This window comes from Condylostylus longicornis, unplaced genomic scaffold (genome assembly GCF_029603195.1).
Source record: "Condylostylus longicornis isolate FDR11 unplaced genomic scaffold, ASM2960319v2 ptg000072l, whole genome shotgun sequence".
Classification (NCBI taxonomy): domain Eukaryota; kingdom Metazoa; phylum Arthropoda; class Insecta; order Diptera; family Dolichopodidae; genus Condylostylus; species Condylostylus longicornis.
The window spans coordinates 4,617,514-4,642,311 of NW_026578040.1; the positions used below are offsets into that span (position 1 = coordinate 4,617,514).

Here is a 24,798-nt window from a genome sequence, read left to right on the forward strand (position 1 = left end):
TCTCATAGAAAATCTTTGTTTTTGATTTTGAACTGAAAATTTTGTTTTATTTTTGTAATATTTTCATTTTTCTAGTTTGTGATGCTTAAGAATTTGATGGTATAAAATAAAATTCGATTTAATAAATTTCACCATATTTTTGCACTTAAATTTCACCACTGCACTTTTAAAAACTGGTATTTTAAAAATCGTGAGATTCAAATTCAAACTAAAATTTTTTGATAATTTATTTGAATGTGTAATATAACACCATTTGGTATTGTAATATTTTCTCTACTCAACAGAAACACAATGCAATTTTAATTGCAGTAGACATGTTTTAATCAGATAATACAAGAATTATTAATTGATATACTATACTAAATTGTAGAGGCTCAATTTCTTTAATAGAGAATGAAAATCTGTTTGATAACTCAATAGGACATTTCAGTGCTTCTCATAAATTTATTGAGTTTCAGAAGAATGAAATATAATTATATAATAATTTTTTCCGATTTAAATAAAAATTTTAAAAAAGCACATTCTTCGAACTTGAATTAATTTTTGCAAAAAATTATTAATTTATTAATAATTCTTTTAATTAAGGCTTAATTGAAACATTAGTTCTGAAGGATTCATTTATTGTAGTTCATATGATCAAAACAACTTTACTCATTAAAATAAATTATTGAATAATTTTTGAATGATCAAGATCTTAAACAAAGAAGATCTAAATGTATTATCCGAATTTCCTTTACAAAGCTTACAAGTTAGATCCGATTCACCAGTTCATTAAGAAGATTTTGAAACTTCTATGTTGTTGAAATTAAATATGAATCAATAATATTGTAATTCTTTTGTAATGCCGTCCATGTACGATATCGTAATAAAATTAATGTCAAAATATGTAAAATAAGTTCACTATAGCTACTTTCAATAAAACCTACTGTATCTTAATAGTCATAATGTCTCTTTACTTTTGCCACACACAAAATAAGGCAAACCATTTAAGTTATTTCTACACAAAAAATTGTTTAAATTAGCTATATTGACATACAAGCAAATGTATTTGCCTACGTTGCATTAGTATTCATGATTCAAGGGCCGATATATAAATAAGAAGTACAAAAAAAATTGTTTTCATTTTCTTTTTACTAGTAATTAGGGGAATAAAGCAATTCAATTAAGAATAGAATTCCTCCACCCTAATCATATAATTATGTTCAAAGAATTTTAATAATTTTTTTTCTTTTTCATAAATTCTTCATAATTATTATTCGTTTGAACTCCAAAAGCGGAGCAAATTAAAATTTATCTAAGCATTGAATATATTTCTTTTAAGTTACAATGTCTTTACATTGCACTTTGTGCAATGTAAAAAATTTGTATACATAGCTGTATAGAACGAAAAGGATAAAGGAGATAGCTATGCTGGTGAAGTAATATAGATGATGGAAATTAATAAAGTAATGTGCAGGAATGGAAAAATCGTTTATGAAAAATGTTTACAAGGCAACAAAATAGCAAAAATAATATTTCTTAAATATTCTATAAACCGCAATTTTCTGTAATTTTAACCATTCGTATTTCAAGATCATATTTTTATGGTTATTCTCTTCCATTTTTATGTAATTGGTACATATTTAGCTTTTATTTAATATAATATTTGCCTGTCTGATTGTTTACCTTTGATTATTACAATTTTTGGGAGTCCAGAAAATTGTTAATGGTACATAAACTAAATTGTATTTCAATAAGTCCTGCAAAAATAGAGGATATATAGATTTGTTTATTGTCCTCAACTTCTCTTATACAAATTATGAATATTTCATTATAAATTTTCAAACGTACATTTATTATAGTAAAATCTAATTATCTAATAGAGATTATAGAACTCTTTACAAACGCAGTAAACATTATTCTTTTTCTACATATAATATTGCTCTCAAATACAATACCATAAAATATTTAACATGAATTCACTCTGTTCCTTTTTAGTATACAAATTAAAATAATTTCAAATTCTTTCATAGACTAATAAATTCGATTATTGAATTGTACGATAACAATCTATAGTTAAATGAATTTATAAAAGTTCTAAACACTTATTTAAGTCATAAATTATTTTATGTGAAAAATCTTTTTATATACCCAGCTGGTAAAATAAATTTATTCATCATAACAGCTATTCATTTACATACATTTATATAATATTATCTAAATAAATTGGAAAACTTTGCATAACTATAGGGGCCCTTATATTATATTATATTAATTTTTATGTTATCGAAAAAATAGAAAAAGTAAATCATGTTAATTGTGTCAATATAACGAAAAAACTTTCTTATTTAATAAGGTTACATATTTAAAAATTAATTTACAAAATATTGAGTCCATTTTATCATATTTATGCGTGTAAGTTATACTACCCATATTATTCAAGTTCGTACAGTTTATAAATTTATAACAGAAAAATTCTAGAATTATTCTTTTTATTCAAATTCGTACGAACTTGTACGAATAGAGTTTTCACCTTAAGAAATTTAATGTCTGAAATATTTCTATTATTTGCCTTTTACTGTAAATAATTTTTTTTAATTATGTTTGCAATTCAACATATTTTACAAAAAAATTATAAATTTTTTTTAATTTTTAAAAATTTATCTGTGCTTGGTATTTTAATTCATTCAAATTTGTGAACCGTTCGAACTTGATAACATTAGGCTAGTACAAAATATGCGCTGTATAAAGTATAATAATTAAAATCAAATAAGAATGTTAAGAAGTAGTTAAAATTACATTAAAAGGGCGACGAACTAGAAAAGGAAGGGAATGACAGTAAACAAAGTGTTTGGGGTAATGGTTAAATATATTATTCGTATTTTGTCTTTTTGCTTTTCTAGACTTGACATTACTAATGTTAAATGTCAATAATTTGACCAATTTTTTGTACTATAACATATTATGAACACACATGTACCTACATTTTATGAAAATACTTTCTACTTCTTAAAAGAAAATATTTTTTTCCTTTTTCTTAAACAAAACTAAAAGTAATTATTTCGTGTATTAACCTTCTTATAGCTAGACTACGTTGTCTCCAAAACAAAAAAATAAATAAAATTTCTACTCTATACTTTTAATGTAATGTCAACGTATTCGACTAATGATTTGTCATATTATTCAAGGACTAGGCTGAGTATATAACAACGTACGTAAATAGTTATAAATTATTTCTTATTCTGGTAATTTTCGTTTCTATTTCTACATATTTTATTAAGTCCAATAGATTAACTTTTGTTTTGTAATAGAAAGAATGTAGGAACAAGGTTAAAGCTTTCATCAGATTTTACTTTTCTTTTTTTTTGTTTGTTATAATTATATCCTAGCTAGCTACTAGGTTACTTTTTATAGGTGTGAATCACATTCTAATTAATTATCTGTATATAATGAACTTACTATACAAACTTATGTATATTCTCAAGTTATATATATAATTATGTAGTTATGTATGTCAAATGAATGAATAATAGTAGTTAATAAAATGCGTAAGAAGATTTTAATAAAATTTCAAAGTTTCCGTTTTTTTTTGTATAACCATGTACTTACTCTTAATTGAAAATATAATTACAGTTTGGTAGAAAAATTTTTATTATTTACGTATATGTGAAATTTAAGTAAAAGTTTGTTTAGTTCAGCAATAACGAAATTAATTATAAAATAAAATAAACTGTCAGACTTAATAATTAAATATTAATTAAAAGAAAAGAAAAAATGAATGTACAAACACAAACCTTAAATTAGCTGTACAGAATTTTTTTAATTTTGCTAGAGAAGGCTAGGATTTTTTTTTTGATAAAGTTAGTAAATTTTATATTAATTATTAAGAACTAATGTAAGGTTTATTGAAATGTGACGCAGTTTTTGTATTTATGATTGCCCTTGAATTGAAATTAATAAAGTTGCTTTTGATATCAACAATTAATTATTATTTGTTAGCAGATAAAGTGGGAATACAAAAAAAAATGTAATTTGATTGATATTATAACGATTTTATGAAAATTTAATGTTTTGAACAATAGGTAAGATTATTGAAATATTGAAATTTAATTAATTTATTTTGTAAAACTTGAACAACATATTAATTTTCAAGTTTTATATAATGTAGGTTAATAAATCTTTCTTTTGATTGAAATTTTTTAGTACATATAAGGGTTCAATGAACTCTTGTGCTCTTCTGAATAAGTGAAGTTTTTATGCCATGTTAATTTTGTTTTTTCTTAAAAATATCCTAAAATTTTTTAATAATAAATTAATTTTTCCACTTACTTGTATATAGATTCGGAAATTCCTATTCCTGTTTACCTATTCGAAAACTTAAAAAAAAGGATTTTCCAAACGCTAATTATTACATGACGAATACAATTTGTTACGATATGTAATTTGGCTTATGGGTTTAACAATACAGTTTAAAAGATTAAGCGTATTTATAAACCCTAATCATTTAAAATTTTTAATAACTTGTACTTTTCAGCTATTATTTAAAAATTATTAATAGGAATTCGGCCTGTATTTTCTAAATTCACGGTTTATTATTTAAACAATTTATTAATACGTTTAAAAAATTTCCATTTCAAAGAGTCAATTAGTAATTTATTAAAATTTTAAGGTTAAACTTTATCGTAGTAGTTGTTTGATATAGAAAATATAATATTTTGCTAGTTGTGCAGTTGAAAGTATTTTTAATATTAGCTATTATTTTTGTTTTTTTTTTTTGTTAAGTCTTACATTACAAGATACTAATAGAGTTTCCTTGGAAAAATTTTGATTTCTAATTTAATATTTCATAAGAAAAATATTTAAATATTTGATTATGTTAAAAATTGTAGGTGAGGAAGGAAAGAAAACTTTTTCATTTCAAAAATCATTTTACTTCTTATATACTTTGTGTTATACACAGGATACTTCAGCAATGAATAAATTATTGTACACTATTGTTAGAGATTCAAAAATGGACTAATTTTCTGTTAAAAAATGGCGAATTTTTAAAATAATTAATCAATTTTTTTTACATGTTTTTACTCATAGCTTCCATTGCAAGACCTATAGGAGCTTTAAATTAAAACAAGAAAAATTAGAGTTGGCCGTGTCAACACTGTGATACCCGTACGAATTTGTAATCCTATGTACAAATAAATATGTTATATAGCTACGGAATAGACTATGACTTTAAGTTGCCGTATTACCATATTAATTTATGCAAAATTTCAGTACTGTGTTTTAAATATTTTCTAAGAAATCTCCAAACTACTGTTGAAGTTATACGGCAGCTACCAGAAAAATCCAAGCAATTTCAACTTTAACTTAAAAGAAATTTCTTCATGCAACTCCAGAACAACAGAACAGATGGATGACGTAATCAAAGGAACGAGTTAAAGCAATTTGAACGAATTCTATCAAAAACACATCGGCTCCACTAATATATTCGCTTGTATGAAATTTCAATATCACAGATATTATAGTTTCTGTGATATACTCAAACAAATTTTGAAGTTGTATTTCAGCTACCCGAATTAGTATCCCGATCATATCCAATTTATATACCGTTTTGGCATCTACTATAATAAATCGTTTATTATAGTAGATGCCAAAATTTGGGGAACTTACCCAAATCAGTTTTTGAGTTATCGTTAAGTCTGACGGACGGACGAACAGACAAAGCTAAATCAACTCTGAATTCTACGCTGATCAAAAACATACACTTGAGTCTATATCTCAGAGCATTATTTCTTAGCGTTACAAACGGTAAGGTAAATTTCGTATATCCTTCGAACATACGTTCATACAATTGTTACTATTTGTTCTTTTTAATAACGTCATATTTTAAACTGCTATAATTTACAATTAATATAAATTTTTGATCAAAATCGTTATAAAAGAGAAGTAAATTTTTAATTTTGATTGTAATGCAACAAATTTCAGAGAAAATTTTTCTTTGTTGAACTTTTCTTGCTGTACGTAATATGCTCAAAATAATGTAATCGGTTAATTTTAGAGCACTTCAAAGTTCTTTTTTATTTGGATCACTTATCAGTTTTGCATAATGAGGTATACAAAAAAAATACGTGAGAAAGTAAAAATTGGACCAAATAACCCTTCGAATTGGACCAAATAATCTGGAAATCCTTGCATTTTGAAAATCGTCGTGCTTTAGTAACTACTTGTGAACTGAAGGTTTTTTGATTTTGACTCCAAGCAATGATACATAATGTTGTGGTTATCACTGACTCATCCTGTAAAAAAATTTTAATGTTATGCGGGTACAAATACTTCATTTTAATTATAACGATAGATACAAACTGTACCTATATATATGTAAAATTGTTTTACATTTTTAACGAATAGAAAATGCTATATTATTTTAATCATTTCACTATTAAAAAATATTTTTTATTTAATGTTAAAGACTTGTATTTCAACCATATATTTCTTTAATTTCCTAGAAATTCATATTTAAAATTAAAATTTCTGTTTCTTGAAAATTCATTCAATGATTATATTTTGGTATGATTGGTATATTAAAAAAAAATATAAAATAACAACGTGGCAAATAAAATATTGGAATGAATTTCGAAGTTTCAGTTGTAAAATTGAAAATATTTATATATGTACATTATTATTGATATCTTCTTTCAAACGACTCACTTAAGTAGATTGTTAGTGAAAGTGATAACTTGTGTTTATAAGTATATATACATTAAAATGTTCCACAGATCGAAAAATCTCCGTCGAATTATTGAATAATGGAAATTTTATAATTTTTTGAAGGAAATTTTAAAATTAATTCTTGGAATTGTACAAAAATTTATTGAAATTTAAAATGGATTTGTGTTATATTTTACAATTTACTGAAAAGATATTGGTAATTGTACATGACTGCTCAAAAATAATTAGACCAACGTACGAGTATACAGCCATCTTTAATACTGTAGTAAAGAAATATAATTCAAAGGTGTCTTGATTATTGTCTTGTATAATTTCGAAAGTATTTTTTGAACCGAAATTTTAAATTTTATTAAAAGTCAATGGGTACATATCTATTCTTTGTTTTTTTACAAAATTTTGAATAAATTCATGAAAAAAGTTTTTCATTAAATATTTCTTGGTAATGCGTAGTTCAAATCACGTAACATGATTCTTCAAATTTAAAGCTAATTTTGTTATATAATTTAATTAGTGGTAATTTTAATAGCGAATAACTTTTATGTAAGTTGAAATTGTTCCATTTTGATGGTTCACTGTACTCAAAAAATATATGTAGAATCTATTTGCTATTTCGGTAGACGAAAAACGACGAAGGCTAATTTTTCCAACCTTAAAAATTTACAGACTAGTTTTTTTTTAATTTTTACAAACGCGACGATTTTCAATGTGTCCCAATACTTAATAATAGACATAATGTATAAATAAATGTAAGTTGGAAACTTAAAGTTTTATATGTTATTTCACAAACAATTGCCTTCATCTATTTGTCTTTTTTTAATTACGGAGTATACCTACGTTCTTTTTTTGCTTATATTTAAAAAATTGATAAAAATTATTATATTTTGTATCACGATGTACAACTATGTAGAATATATATATATATAAATAAATATATCTAAAGAAAAATTAAAAAACAAATTAATTTCTTCTTCTTGCAATTAAAAATTAAGGGAACGAGATTTATTTTAAAAGTCTTTTTGGAAAACAATCTATTTTTTACATGTATTTGTTTCTTCATTCAGTGGTGGTACGAGTATCCTAATATTTGTAAAACAGTTTATTAACCAACGGTTCACTGTGAAAATGGTTCCTCATTTTTCGCAAACCAAATTAGCTGTCTGTCAGACGTTTTCGTTGTAAATTTTTAATGTTCAGTCAAGACGAAATAATTTATTTCCACAACGGCGTATGTTATATAATTGCAAGTTTGCTATGCAATATAGAGTGGCATGTCAGCTTGCCATACTTAACAGATTCTATAGGGCAATAAAATCATTATTGATTAGGACAAGTCTCTTAATAAGAACAATTTTTTAAAATTAAATTATCACAAAATTTTATATTTTAATTTCAAATTATTAAATTATAATTAAATAAACTCAGTTTAAAATGCTTGAAAAAATTTTTTCTAAATCTATGGAGCGAAAATCATGACTAAAAATTATATATGGGAACTCAAGCAACCCCATAAAATTTTAAAAAATTACGTATAATTTATTTTTGTTTTTCAAATTTTATGTCATTTTTAACTATTTTTAAGCCACATTAAATTATTTGAATTGTTCTTTTCTCATAATATTTTCTTAAACGCTGTTATAATTTTCTCGTTCATTTTCTTGCTTAATATACATATGTGTAAAATATTGCTGGCATTTTTGGATCAGTTCTGAGGCAGAATAAAATGAACAAAAAAAATCAAAACAATTTGAACATAAAAAGGACCAAAAAATAAATAAAGATTATTTTGCTTTTGTTTTTTATAATTAAAAAACCTGAAAAAAAAAAATTAAAAAAAAATTAAAATTGCTCCAGAGAAAAATACAAAATATTTTTCGTTTCACCGAAATTTGCAAAAATATACACAAATGCATACAAATAAAAAAAAATAATTTAAAAATATAATTTAAAAAACTTCATACTATTAAAGGATTTCTTAAAAGAGATCATTAAAAAAACACACAACTGTTATTATTTTATATACCATTATTTACCATTATATAATAACAATAATTTGTTAAAAGGATGGCATTAAAAAAATATTGTGTATTTTAAAGTGAAGGACAATTTTCAGGAATAATTTCATTTTTGATATTAAATAATGATTCGATTATAATAATGAGATATTTTTGGTTTAATACCATAAAATTTTTTCTTTAGTGAAAATATTTTTTAAAAAATTTTTATAAAAACTTTTCACTTTACATGATTTATAAAAATCTGAAAAAAGCTACATAAATAATAATAGGATCAATGTAGAAAGTCCGCATTTTAACTATGATGATCATGGCTATGGGAAGGGTTGGCCGTGTCTGATACAGTGATATACTTCTAAATGAATTTTAAGAATGGCAGTCACCATAAGTCAATACAATTTTAAAATCATTTGCCTAAAATTTCACTCTTATTAGAAAATTAATTTGTACAATTTCAGTTTTGTAGTTTTAAAACTGTCTATATTCAGTTAATTTACGAAATTGTATGAAACAAATTATGCAATTTCAACGAATTTACTTTACAACCTTTTGAAGTTATAGGGATATTTTCGCGATATTGGGTTACTTTTTTGTTAAACTTATAAGATTACTATAATAATACTGATTTCTTAATATTACTAAGAAATACCTAGTGCAGTCGGGCACAAACTGACATCAGATTTGTTAGATGTTCGTAGAAAATGTTTTTTTTTATATTATGCTATTCATTTGGTTAAAATAAAATATTTTGTCGAAACTGTGTTTGCATAACTGTACTTACATTTGTATTGTTATCTTTCTTGCAAATCTTTTTACAGCCAAAAAATATATTTTAGAAGAATAGGGCCTTGTCCGAGGAATTTATTTTCCAATTGAATTTTTCGTTTTTAAGATCGTTCGTTATAGTAGATTTTTCTAAAACATTTTAATATTCAGATTTAGGTACATGCTTTTCATCGCTTAACGATGACAATAATTAGTATTCATCATCATTACTTAATTTTTACTCTTTCAATAAAACTATTAAGCTGTTTTAACAAATTTTTTATTAAATAATTTTCGTAAAACAAACACGTTTTAACTGCGTAAATTTATTCTAAAATTACATAATTACAAATACTATAATTTATGAAAAAAATATAAATAAAGTAACGATAAAAAAAATATTCACCTAACTAAAAAAATTAAAAGTACATTTTAAACCAGTCAATAAATCATATTGATTCAAAATTGTTAATTGCGGTTTTTTCGTTTTATTGAAATTTTTAAATACAACTATTTTTAGCATAAATAATTTTTTTAACAAAAGCTCTTTCTTTTTTTCATAAATTTTTTGTTTAAAAAATGCAAATTACTTATAATGTTTATAATAAAAAATGTGAAAGTGAAAATTTATCGAATTAGCTTAAAAAAATAAGTTATTTTAGATGTACATTATTTATGTGAATGAGTTAGCAACTCAGTTTCGAGGACTTTGGCGCAATGGTTTGTAATCAAGCACTTTTTCCTTTAACAAGTGAAAAAACAAACAATCTAGCTTAGTTATTTACATATTAGAATATTAAAATTACTTTAAAATTAATTCTTTCTTTAAAAAAAATTTAAAGAGGCATTAATATAATGCCCGAATTTAAGAATTAATTGCGTTAGCTAAGAAAAATAGTTATATTTTTTAAGAGCATAGCATTTACCGTTAGTTTTCTCTCAAAAATTTTAATTTTCCAAACTTCGAGAGGCGATAGCTTGAGAGGGGTGGAAGCGGAAAAAAATTTGTTTCTTTCAACGAAATGAAATTTTTATGAATATCTAAAGCCACAAAAATTTCAGACTCCTACAGTTTGAGATCTAGAAGAAAAATAATATCAAGAATTTATAAAAAACGGATTTTAGATTAAGGTAAATTTTAACGGTTATTTTGTTTCTGTGAAGTTCGTAACAATCATAATGGTGACTGTGGTAGAAAATACAATAAATTACCTCAACAAACAACAAAACTATGTTTTTATAAGATAAAATATTTTAAACAAATTTATGCTTTCAACTTTTTAATAATTCTCTCAAATACTATGCATTTTCGAAATTTCAAAAAAAAATTTAAAAGCTTTAGAATATTTAAATAGATGGTGGAAAAATGTACTGAAGAATTACTAAATTTAGTAATAATAATAATATAAAATAACTATAAATTTGTATGTATTAATTTTACACTTACACGTATTAGTGTAGGCAATAAAATTTAATATAGAATCTATAAACATAGATTTTATGTAAAAATTCTACAAAACAGTTTCATTACCTTGCACAACTATCATTTGAAAAATAATAATAAAAGCTACAAAAGTTTAATAATAAAATTTATTATAATAAAATGATAATAAAATTCTGAAACATTCTCTAGGCAAAGGATCTTATGTCGACTTAAGAAAACCGTAAGTCTAAAACGCCCCAGAGCAAATTATATTAACTAGACTCAAGATGATTTGCCGTTTATAAATTTTTACAAGTGCATTTTATCTCATGTCGACTTAAGATGATTTGCCATTTAAGTACAATTAAAAAAATATTCAAAAAAACAAAATGCATAATCTATAATATCTTAAGTTAAAAAATTAAAAATTTAACATGACTTAAGATATTTTGACTTCTGCAGAATTGAAAAATACTGATTTCAGATGGTTTTACCGTGTGCACAAAACGAGACGGAGGGAGTATCGGAGCCTTTTATTCAAAAGTTCTGAAATATATTTTTGCCTTAGATGTTTTGTTTTGCGGGGAGCTGAATAATTACTAAATACCTATTGAAATAGATGAGTTCAATAAGCTTGTAAAAATAATACACTTTATGTTTGCGTATAAATGGTATGATTTGAAATATATTTTATGTATTGGATTTGCATTGACTTTTGTACTAAATAACTTATTCAATTTAAATATTAATTTAATATTAAAAATATTAATTTCAAAATTATCACACCATATTTGATTATGATAAAAATATTGTAATTACAAAATATCATTAATTTTAAATATACTGAAATTTATTTATTTAAAATTCATAATAATAAGGTAAATAATATATTTATTTTTTCAGGTGGGCAAACAACTTGTAACTAAAAGAATGTATGGCATCAATCTATAATAGCTTTATAAATTAAATATAAAACTGAATAAATATTATTAAAAATTAATGCCACCGTTTTTATTGAAAAGTATACAATCATTTGTTTGAAAAACGCAATATTGAATTTTTTTTTGTGTAATTAAACATTATTATTAAAAATAATTATTTTCCTTTTGGTGCGAAAAAAATATTATTAAATAAAATAAATATTTTCATAAAATTAAAAGTTGAAATTTTAATGCAGCAAAATTTTTCTGAATAACATTTTATCAATGTTATTTGTCTCCGCTTCTCGCCGCCCTCTTTTCTTTTTTCTTTTATTTAATTTTATTTAAAAAATATTTAATTTATTTTATTCTTTATAATTATTGCCACGATAGTGAAATGATGATGAAATAAAAAGTAATAATAAAAAAAAATTGTAATAGCATTAAAAATTTGAAAAAAAATAATAAATAATAATTAAAATAATTTTTAAGAAAAATAAAATTAAATAAAATAAAAATTATTTAACAAAAAATAAATAGTAAAAATGCTGCTAATAATGCAATTAAAAGAATCGATTTTAGTATATTTAATCTGTGATTTCATAATAATTAGCTCTATTTTTATTGCCACTACCGTTGCTAGAAATCAACATGGTGGCAGTAATAGTAGAAGTGGCAGTAGTGGTAGCAGTAGCAGTATTGTTGGCTCAAACAGTGGTAACAGTGGTAGCGGTGGCAATATTTTAGAAAAAGATAAACATGGTGAGTGAAATACATTTTTTAGTTTATTGTTATTAATTACATACATATACATACATATTATAAGAGAATTTTATATAATTATACAGTCATATTTACACAAGCATTGGTCGCATCAGTAGAAAAAATTCAAACTTTTGATAGGGAATTTCACTGACAGGGAAATTATTCCTTCTTTTAGCTAATTTCTCCTACGCAGCATCTCGGATGGAACTCAATTTATAACAATAATTCATTAATTTCGATAAATATTTAATTTAAAGAAACTAGAAAGATATCCCTAAATATATGCATTTTTTTTTAATTTCCGCTTTTCTATTTCGTTTAGACTATCATGCGTATAAGCAGGCCCAATACATCTATCAAAACAGAGTTTATTACAGTGATCGTCCTTTTACTACAAAATCTATACCATTAGAAAAAATTTCAACTTTAATCCTGCTATAAATTGAAATTCATTATTCAATATTTTTAGTCCTTGAACTACATATGTGCTATTTTACAAACCATGATTTTTAGTTTCTATATTCTTAATTATAATTTTAATGACTGAAATTTTTTTCAAAAAAGTGAAAAGCGCGTAGCAATATCTATAAGAATTTTAATGAATTTCATTAACTTGTACACTAATCCAAAATACTAAAGACTTGTACGACTTAATGTAATCTTAAGTAATAACATTCGTTATATTTAATTCTAGTTTAACATAACTAAACTATACAAACTGCAACTTTAGTGTTGTTCACTCATGTTTATTATGCAAATTTATTAAAAATACTTGAATATGGTTTGTTGACTTTAAGGACATAATATTATATACCGTATACATGATAAATAAACATGAATATTTTATAATATTGTATAAGAATACTAAATAACTATAATGCATAATAGCAAAAGAAAAGTAAGCATAAAGGGAGTTACATATTGCATATGTGCGATCCGATCGACTTTATAAGCAATATTCTTGTTGTCATATTAAAATTTTAAAATAAAAATTTTCCCTTAGCTATTTTTACATATTCGTATCAAGGAATGTTTGTATATCAATTTCCAATATTATTATACATATTATATAAACATCAACACAGATATGTATGTATTATAAATGTTATATAATAAGTGTATGAATAACATAAAGGAATCTAAAATCCTTGCTTGTAATATTTTGTCCCAATTTTTATTCCTATATATAATATATTCTTTGTGTAGTCTTCTTATATTTTTAATAGTGTTAAAAATTCATTTGGAATTTTATTATTTTTGTTTTCATTTCTTTATACTCTTATATCGTATCCTTGTATTTTATTTATTCTAATAAATATTTATTGGTTGATTTTCATATGTAATTTTCCTATAAACATACATGTGTTTCTTACTTTTGAGGATTTTGAAAAAAAAAAAACAAGTATTTCAGGTTTAACCAATCTGGGGTTTTTGTTATATCTATCCCTTTGAAAAAAATACTTCCCTTTCTTTTATACTTGTTTATTTTCATTAAACTTTCCAGATATAGGTACACAAAATTTTTGTATTCCTAAAACAATATTCACTATCCTTATCGAAAATGTTTTTCTTCTATACCCGCCTACAATATTCTTACACAGATAATTCGATGAAATTTAAAGAATTATAAAATTGAAAAATTTAATATAAGAAAATTTGTAAAATTTGAACGTGAGCACAACCATATTTACCCAAAGAAAAACAAAAATAAAAACGTTTTTCAAAGATGTTCAATTCAATTTTATAGATTGAATAAAATTGTTTTTCTTTAAATTTAAGAGTGGAGTGAGAGTACACAGCAAAAAGGAGCGACTGTTATTATATTGCTATTTTAGCTCTTTCTTTAATAAATCAATAAAAAATTCTTAAACTCTTTTGCTTTTGAGTTTAAAGAAATGTTGTAATATTACATATGAAAGGTTTTTTTTTTCTTTTAGATAAGAAGGAAAAATATCAGTAAAGGATAATGTAAAATGACATAATAATATAAATAAAAAATATAATATTCTGATCGATATGTTATAATAAATGTACGTATTATGTAAGTTGAGTATTATATCTAATAAAATATTTAAAAAAAAGAAATGAAAACTAAAACGGATATTTCATATTCGTACAAATAAATAATGAAAGTGGAAACGATTTCCGTTCTCACATAGCTTTACCCTTATCCTCATTTATTCCACCCTCAATATTTTGTCTGATATTAAATGCTCAAATATCAATTTTATAGAAATTGGTATTGGCATTTAAATTTTGTAGAATATATTTTTATGAAACAAATATGAAAAATTATTAAGTTCAATTAGATTTTTATTGATATGGAATTCCCGTATAGACATAATTCATAGTAATTGGATAAAAATTCAAGACGATTAGAATTTTTCAAGTTTTATCAGGAATAGAAAAACACTTGAAAGTTAAGTAAGCATTTTGAAAATTACAAGTTTTTACAATGATATTTAAATATTGAAATTTTAGTAAACTTTTTTAGCATCAAATTCATATTCAAGCTCTAGATTACTTCTTTGTAAAACAGTTGTTTGTTATGTACATTCAATATACCGGGATCAACGACAAGTTACGAATCATATAACAACCAGCAGAGGGAACAATTCAAACCGTTTCCGAGCTACAGGGATTTTAAAAAATATTGATGAAATTTAACTTACTTTTTTTTTGTTTAAAACTTCTGCTCGAAAAATGTTAGAAGTTTCAAACAAACCGCTTAAAAGAGTACTAAAGTAGAAGGCTTAAAATAAAGAATAGAAGACTATTTGGTTTTACATGCTTCTTTGGAAATACAAATATTCAAACTTTTGGCAAATTACAAATTTCCTTCTTTCTTATTTTTTTTCCCTCGTTTTTGTTCCGACAATTTCTCATCAATTTTTTTGAAACTTCCAAAATATTATACAAACTTATGCCGAGATACTTAAGGTTTAGTTTAAGTCCTCAAATGTTAGAAAGTCTTTTATGGTACAGAAGATATAGCAAAAAAAACCATTTCTGTGTCAAATCTTTAAAGACCTAATAAAATGTGAATTTTCTTTAAAGCCCAAAAAATGTAGTATTTTTCGTCTATTATTAATTTTTGATGACAATAATCACTATAAAAAGAATTGGCATAATAATTTGGGTTACGCCAAATTTGGCATTAAAAATGCTAATATGCTAACACTGATAATAATTGGGTAAAAGCGGAAATTTAAAATCACTAACGTTTCAGAAGCTGTGGGCTCTTCAACGTCGTTCAAATTTATTTACAAATATTCGGGTTATAGAATCTAACCAATCAATTCAAATAAATGCATTGGAATATAGCCTGTTGTTGACTTTTAAAATGATTCTTTTTATTCTGTTTTGAAGTTTTTGCGATTTGTTCCTTTTTCCTTCGTTACATAACTACATATTGATGAACAATAGGGTATATGTGACAGAATTAAACTATTAGATACCCATCCAATACATATTTTGGATATAGATTTTCTAACTCTCGGCGAAGGCAATCACTTTTTTAGATTAATTATTTAATTTTTTAGACTTTTTTAGCCGTAATTTTCCATTTCTACGATTCTTTTAGTTTGCCAAAGCAAATGCCGTAAAAATAAAATTTCATTGAGGCGTTTTAAATTTAATTTAATTCAAAACACAAATAATTGCAGCTTTAGATGTGAATCAAAAGGCAAAATGTCAGGCTGAATGATGTTAGCGTTCACGACAAATTGATGGTGACATTTATATTACTTCCTTACTTTTCATTACTTATCTTTGAAGAAACAGTACTTTGTAGCCTATAAGTTTTAAATAACATCGAATTCAATTCTAATAACTTTTCAGTAACATTGCATTCAACAGAATCTAATCAATGTACACCATAAAAAATATAATAATTTTCCCCTATAAAAAGATTGCTGAAAATCTACATAAAAGAATATTCAAATTTCTTGAAATTAATTTAAATCTGCAACTAATATTAAATGTTATTACTTCCTAAAATTTAAAATTCAATTTTATAACTCAATTATAATCCTTTAACTTTTATTTTTCTTTCTTAAAAACGGTATTATCGTTTTCCTATTACACTTAAGAAAATCAAGGAAAGAAAAACGTTAATGTAAGCCCACAACATCGCAAAGGAACAGTGAAAATCACAATTTTTCATCGTTTGTTGCTTACTTTTTTTTCTTTTGTTTCTTTTCTTCTTGCAGTTGAAGGGAATTTTACCTTTTGTTGTCTTTATCTTTCATTTAATTAATTCATGTTTAAATGTTGTATATAAGAATGTATTTTCACTAACAAGAAAGAAATTTAAATAAATTACCTATTAATAGGAAACAATTTAGTTTGATTCCTTAGCATTATGTTTTATTTCTTGTTTTTATTTTTGTTTTACATTCAAGGGTGTTTAGTATTGGAAATTTATTCGAATATGTCTTACCTTCTTTAATTTTCATTATTGTGTAGTTTCTTAGTATTTTTTTTTTTGAATCAGATTTTACTTAAACATAGTTTTGATCACTTAACTTAGAAAAAATCGTTACGTTTTGCATTTTTAATTTAATTGACTCAACGTGCAGAAAGTACAATAGGTATAAGACATCGGTTAGATAAAAACTTGAAAGATATTTTTAAATAACTCTTTTCTCCCACTTCTTTAAGTATTAATAATTGTAAGAGGAAGCAATGGACGCACTAGATGTATGGGAATTATTATCTTTTAAAGTTTGAGCTTCTCCTATTTTTGATATATTTGTATTATTATAATATTTTTTATAGAACGCAGTTCTTCATACACGCAGTCAATCCAAATTCTTATAAAAATTCAAATATAAGTATATGGAAAAATAAAATATAGACACCAACGACAAATACTGCAGAAAAATGACGGAATGAGATTTATTAAAATAGGATAATCACGCAGTACAAGAAGTGATATTTAAAATATTTATTTTCTCTTACATTAATGTTTTAATTTCAAAAATAATAATGGATGCCTATACCTTATAATGGCGATAGAATCGCCTTGATTTTATCATTTGAAGAATAATGGTAAAATTTATGTTACAAAGAATTAAGAACATCTTAAATTTTGAAGCTGAAAATATTGCAAAATCTTACAGACTTGAATTTTCAAACTTCATAAAACAAAAATATGTCCATGGTCATAATTATTTTTGAAACTATCATTCTTTTTTCTATCTAACTTTTTTGAGGGCTTTGAAAAAGCTAAAAATGGATCTTCAATCTTCAAGAACAAACATAGCATGTTTATTCGACTCATTTAGTAGATACTTATAATTTCTAAAAAAAACTTCAACTTACTAACCTAACCTTAACTTTTTGCAAGGAACGACTTCAACCCGAATAGTCCATGAAAATTAAAATTAATTTTTTACGAATTTCAAAATTGTTTTCTTGACTTTGTATAAATTCGATTTCTGTGGAGTAGACATTATAAATTAAATTTTCAATTTTATTATCTATACATTTTTATGTGCATGTGTTTGTCTCATTTTCAATTGGATTTAAGTATTCTTCATCTTATATAACAAGATACAAAAGTATCAAAATACATCTATAATATACTGATTACATTACTGTAACAATGAAAAGTCATCTTATTAATTGTTTACTTCCAATACGAATAATAAATCCTTCAAAAGCATTAGAAAATGTGAAGAAGAACAAATATGTAAAAAACGAAAAAAGGAGGAAGGAAGAACAAAACAATTCAACTTTTTAGACTACAAAGAAATAGGATTAAAGTATCATGAAAAATATTTAAAATTTCATTTGAAAATTTCAAAAAGATTTAAATTTTCAAAAGTACAGCAGTTTTAAAAAAGAACACAGTAACCATTGCTAAATAATTTTATTAAGAAAAATTAGGTAAAAGAAAATTTAATTATTTGAATATTTGCGATAAACAGGTTATCCGAGACTCGATTGTCTTTCCGAACACCAAATGTAATTTTCGTTTGCAATTCCTCCTCTTTGACCTTTAGGGCCACAAATTTGGCCTTTCGTAAAGCCCTCTTTAAATCAGATTTGTCTTGAAGCTTAAATATCTTATAAATTTAACTAATACAACATGTAGTTGTGAAATTAATAAGTAATGTGCTTATTACACTAACAATCTTAACTTAATGGAAATTTCTTCATACAACTGCAGAACAGATGGATGACGTAATCAAAGGAACGAGTTAAAGGCAGAAAAATTAAAAAATTTTTTCTCTTCGAACTGGACTCGAACCAGTGATCTACCGCATGTAGCAACTCAATCTAAATAAATATACTTAGTAATCATGTGAATTACAGTATAAAGCAATCTCAAAAACTTTTCGTCGGCAATTTCTTCATACCTTTGTAGGTCAGTTGACAGAGTGTCCACCTTGAAAGCGGAAGATCACTGGTTCGAGTCCAGTTCGAGGAGAAAAATTTTTTCATTTTTCTGCCTTTAGTTTTTAGAATATTTTTAAAGTAAACGACTTCTTTATACCCGCACGAACGTACATTTGCCCTTTACATATTAATGCTAAGAAAAATTGGTCTGAGATATAGATAATGCATATTCTTGATCAGCGCCTAATTCAGAATTTATTTAAAAATGTCTGTCCAGCAATAACTCAAAATAAATTGAGCTAAGCTCACCAAATCTTCACAAAAGATAAAATTAAATGCCGGAAGACAAAGGTAGCTCCAACTGTTCTTGTTTAATATTTAAAATTAATTTTAAAATGTATTAATAAAATTTTCCAGAAAAATTATTAAAAAATGATTGCATATTTATAATAAAAATTTATTTAAAAAAATCTTTCCAAATTGAAATGCCGTTACTAATTGAGGAAAATCACCTTAAAATGTGTAGAGACCTACACAGCCAATCTTTTTGTATTATTTATACCTACATATTTCAATTTTATATTCGGTATGTAAGTAAGTTTTCAACGAAAATTTTCCGTTAAAAGAATAATAATTCTTTTCATTTCTTCTCATTTTCTTAACTTATAAAACCGGAACTTGATGATAAGAAAATTCTTGTACGTACACTTCCGTTCTTTTACTAAAAGAATATTTTATTTTCTTTTACATGTATTTTGTATACAAAATTATTATTTTCCTGTTGTTTAAGTATAGAATTAAATAATAATGTTAAAGTAAAGATTTAAATATTTTTATTAAAATTCAGTGATAATAATACAAAGAAAAACAAAATAAAAGGAGTTCTTACAGCAGGATATTATAAATTAATGTTGGAATATAAAATAACAATAACACAAAAAAAAACTATTATGATGCAAGATAACAACTACTTCCATCTCTATGTAGGGATCTTTCATATTACAGAAATTTTGCGAAAATAGAAAGTGCTGTGATTAAGTTCATTTACCCTATTCAAATTTCTTTTTCAAAATTTTGGGAAAGGTAGTATCTAATAATATGATTGATCAAAGATATAGTGAGTAACATTTCACCTTCAATGTTGTTTATTTAAATATTACTATTATTGGAAACGAAAGCACGAATGGGAACAACAAATTCGAAATTTTTGTTAATAAAATATCTAAGAAACTGTAAGATGATGAGAAAGGGTTTTTTTTATTTTTATTATCTCATAAAGAGTCTAGATATTATGCACTAGATAATTTAGATTTAATATTAAGTAGTTGTGTCTACCGGGTGGCGAACCCAATGCAGTTTTTCATGAATAAAATATTTCCCCCAGACGTCTAAATAACTTAGTTTTCGGGGTAACAAAAAATTCTGATGAATTGAAATTATGTCTGAAAAGGATTCTGTCAATAGATTCGTATCTGTTGAAATAATAGCAATGTGTTATATGCAATTTTTTTCTTCAATTAATCGACCCACATAATGAAAATGTATTGGGTTTATGTCAGACTTACTGTTTTTAGTCCCAGCTTCTTAAACTTCATGTTTGAGAAAAAAAATTTCAATAAGCGTTAAGTGTGTGAAAAAGCTTTGATATTTTTTCCGTTGCGTCACAAAAAATTTCCATCACCACATAAATTTCCATCACCACATAAATTTCCATGTTACAGTTAATGTCATAATTAAATCAAAACCCTAGATCCTTAACACCAATCTCGCAACAACTTGTATAATTAAAACTAAAACATGATTTAATCATAACAAATATGATCATTTAGGCGCTCAGCGCATTAGTGGCCTACTTGAAAAAATGACATTTCGAGTAAATTGAGATTGAATGTTAAAGAACCATTACAACTAAATAATATCAAAAGTTAACGTTTCTTGAATAATTCCGGAGCACAAAAAAAGTTTCAAAAAACTTAATTTCAAAGCAGCATAGAAATCCGAAGAACCAAGATCACGCAAAGAACAAACAAGACTGTAAAATTAGTCTAATTTAAGATAAGAATGTACAAATGTAAAGTATAATATTTTTATTAACCAAAAATTCTCTCAAAATGCCGACTCCTAGCATAGTGAATTCTGGGATCAAACCCATGATTTCATAACATTCATCCATGATTTCGAAAAATTGATGATTTGACATGATTTCCGGTGATTACGAGTAACAGTTGTAATGTACCAGAAATCTATTCTTAGTAGGGCTTATTATATCCACCTTATTTAAATTATTTACATTTTCCTATTTTCAGTATACCAACTGAATTAATAAACTCGTAATGCTAAAATTCCAAAAGCTCAACTAAAGTTCTGCATAATATTTGTGTAAGAAAATAAGAGAGTATGTAAATACACCAATTCATTTAATATGTTTTGTATACCAAAACGTTATGATTACAAACAGTTAAAAATTTCTATTCAAAAAATAACAAGTTCATTTTGAGTCTTTAAAGTTTTTGCTGGAGAAAATTTTACTTTCAAAAAAGTTAAAATTTTTGTATTACGTAGAAATTAAAATGTTAAAACTTGAAATTTGATTTAGAAAATTTTTATAAGTTCTAACTTGGAAATTCTAAAAACAACGAAAAAGAAAATTCAACTTATTCACATTTTACATACAGTTTATAATTACATTATTGGAGATTACGTCAAAATTTTGTATTTTGAACGAAGTCTAGATGAAAAATAATCCGGTTCTGTAAGATTTTGCAATTTGATACAAAAGTGGATCAAATATTTCAAACATTATTCAAACTGTCCTTACTCAAATTTTCTATTTTTAAAGGTTTTGTTTTTCTTCTTTCTTAATTATCATTAGGCTGCCAAAAACCTTTTGAACCGGACTCTATTTTGAACCACATCCCTTATTTTGTATATGTATCTTCTGTTGTGCCTCTACCACCTGCACGTCTTCAGTTGTAAGTTCACGTTCATTGTTGTGCACTCAATTTAGTTAATGTTGATCTTGAGGTCGACCGCCCTGTCACCTATGTTACAAAACCTCCATATGGTTAAAAGTCCTTTGCATTGCACATATTTAGTATGCAAAGGGTTTTAGTGACTTGTATACAATAGAAAAAATGCAGTTCAATTTTAAAATGCATGAATACAAAAAATATTGTTTATTAATAATGGGACGTTTTAACAATTTTTCTTAATATCTAAATTTGCAATGGAAGTGATAAACACCAGTTAGATGTCAGGGACAATTATCATTTTTGAATATTCCACCATTTTTATCATAATATTATTTCGAATTTTTTCTTCTATACCTTCAAGATTTCAAACTTTTTTGCCAAGATTTGCTTGGATTTAAACGAATCAAAATCATTTTTGTTTTTGTTTTAATTTTTTTCTGTTCATTATTGTTTATAGGAGTTTTACAAGTATGTAGGTATATTATCTAGCGTTTTTTTTCTTCTATTTTATTATGTATAACAATATAAGAAGGGAAAACGAAAAAAAAAAATAAAATTTTTTTAACAAGGATAATGGCATAAGGGTATTTAAATTAGTTAATAAGGATTAAATGAATAACAAGCTTTGTTATTAAAAACTTTGAAGGTTTCTTTACTTTTATTTTGTTTTTCCATGATTTCCCATTTTCTTTTTTCTTTTCTTTTTCTGCTTATTCTATTGTTTCTTAACTTCTTTTTTAAGCAAAATGAAAGTGCAAAAAAAAGTATAATAAAAAATAAAACAATAGGGAAAGAAGGAAAAGAAAAAATAATTTTCAAAAAAAAAAAATTATTTTTTTTTTTTTAAATCCTACAGGATATTCTTATTTTTATTTTTATTATCATTATTGTATGTGCTCTTGTTATTTGCTTGTTATCATTACTCCGATGTATGTGGATATTCTGTTACTGAATACCAAAGAAAGTTAAAACAACAGTTCAATCTGGTTGGGAGGAATTCCAAGCAAAGGAGATATTTTTGTTGTAATCAAAATTAATTTGATCAGGATAGGTTTCAGAATGTGATCAAACTAATTGTTGTGTTTGTATACTTTTTATAGAACGTAATCAACTATTAGGATATTAAATTAGTTGAATTTATAATTGACGAACCAAAAATTCTACAAGTGCAAAATTTATAGAAATTTCTGTCAAAAATCAAGTGATGCAGAAATTAATTGTAATATAACGGGTATAAAATTTTTGTTCTCCCTTTTTCTCAGATTCAACTGTTAAAGAAAATAAAACGAAAAGGAAAAGTTTGCTTAGACAAACTTGCAATACAGTTATAGGTTATACAACATAGAAGAGAAATTTTGCTGTTTTAATAAAATTTATTTTATTAAAAATTTTTTTTCCTTTTTAGGATTTACCCTTCTTATTATAGCCGTAATATTTAAATTTCTAATATTATTACCTCCTTTTTTAGATTATTTTATTCTTATATAGTATCTTGTTTATTCCCCAACATCACATAATAGACATAACATTATATTAAAAGAAAAATTTCAGATGAACGTTATTTTTAACCGAAAACATTTTAATATTTTTCTTTTCTCATAGACTTTTACCCGTTCTCAGTGAATACAATCTTTAAAGATACACGTATGAATCGTATGTTAGTGGTTACTTTCATAATTAGATTTTTTTTTTTGTCTTTGATTGTATATATTTTTGCATTTGTTTAACTTTGTAAATTTTATTTAACTTTTTATTTACTCAACTCTTGGCAGTTGTTTGTCTTTTAAAAGCAAATTATGAAATTCCCTTTTAAATGGGTAATCGTTATTTTATAAAGTTTGGTATTAGTTGAAATAATTTCAATCATTTTAATGAAACAGGAAAATTCAGACTTTGAATATTCGCTGCGCACATATCTCGCTTAAACTTTGGTTCATAAATTCATTAATGAATTGTATTTGGCTGGTTGAATATAATATTTTTTTTACAAATAATTCATTTAAGTATGAGCTTGCTTATTCAATGATTTTTGAAATCTAATCAAAATTAAAAAAATAGTAAATATTATGCTTTAAAGCTTTAATGCTGCTCTATAGGATCTCACTTTAACATTTTTATAAATGTGAAAATTTGCTCTTTAATTATCTTGATAACAAAATCTAGCATAAGCGTGTGGTTCAGGCTATTACGGTAGCAATAATTGTAAGCAGATACGTTCATACAGGGCGTTTTTCCTGCATATAAACAAATGCTTATAACTTTGAAATCATGCGACATAGAGTAACGGAAATAGATAGCTTTTAATTTTGTGTCTTACAATCAATTAGATTCTACGTAATTTACGTATACATACTAAAGCAAATGAAAATGAAAAAAGTTTTATAATTTTTACGTCCATCAAAAAATATATTTTCACAAAAATTAATCACAAATGTTAATTAAATTTTGAGTAAATATAAAAGATTCTTGTCAAGGACACCATAACGGAAATAAAAAATATTATATAAATATGACTTTTTAATTAAAATATTTTTAAAACACCTACATGTGAGTGCTCTCCACGTATTTCTTCGGAATTTATTCTTAAAAAATTAAAAAATTTTGATTCTTTTCAAATTAAATAAATTTCCAATTAAATAAAAAAATTCTATATTTACTTATTTAAATTTAAACTATATTGACGAAAAATTTTGTTAATAAAACTGTCGTTAAGCAGGTCAAAAGCCATTATTTATAAGAAATCTACATCAGCACACGAAATTCTTTGAATTTATCATGAAATGCAAATTTAACATCATAATATTTGGTTTCTAATTCAACTATATTCTTCGCTATTATTTGTTATAATTATTTTATTTAATATGAATCAAGAGAGTCTTCCTGGAAATTTT

General features: G+C 24.5%; 1 long non-coding RNA gene across 1 annotated transcript in view; it reads left to right on the plus strand.

Annotated features, from left to right (window-relative positions):
- Window positions 1-24,798, plus strand: part of LOC129612467 (uncharacterized) — a 134,955-nt gene that overhangs the window by 61,633 nt on the left and 48,524 nt on the right. The window contains exon 2 of the long non-coding RNA XR_008697232.1: window positions 11,809-12,587. This is a non-coding gene — a long non-coding RNA (uncharacterized LOC129612467). The remainder of the gene's footprint in view (window positions 1-11,808; window positions 12,588-24,798) is intronic.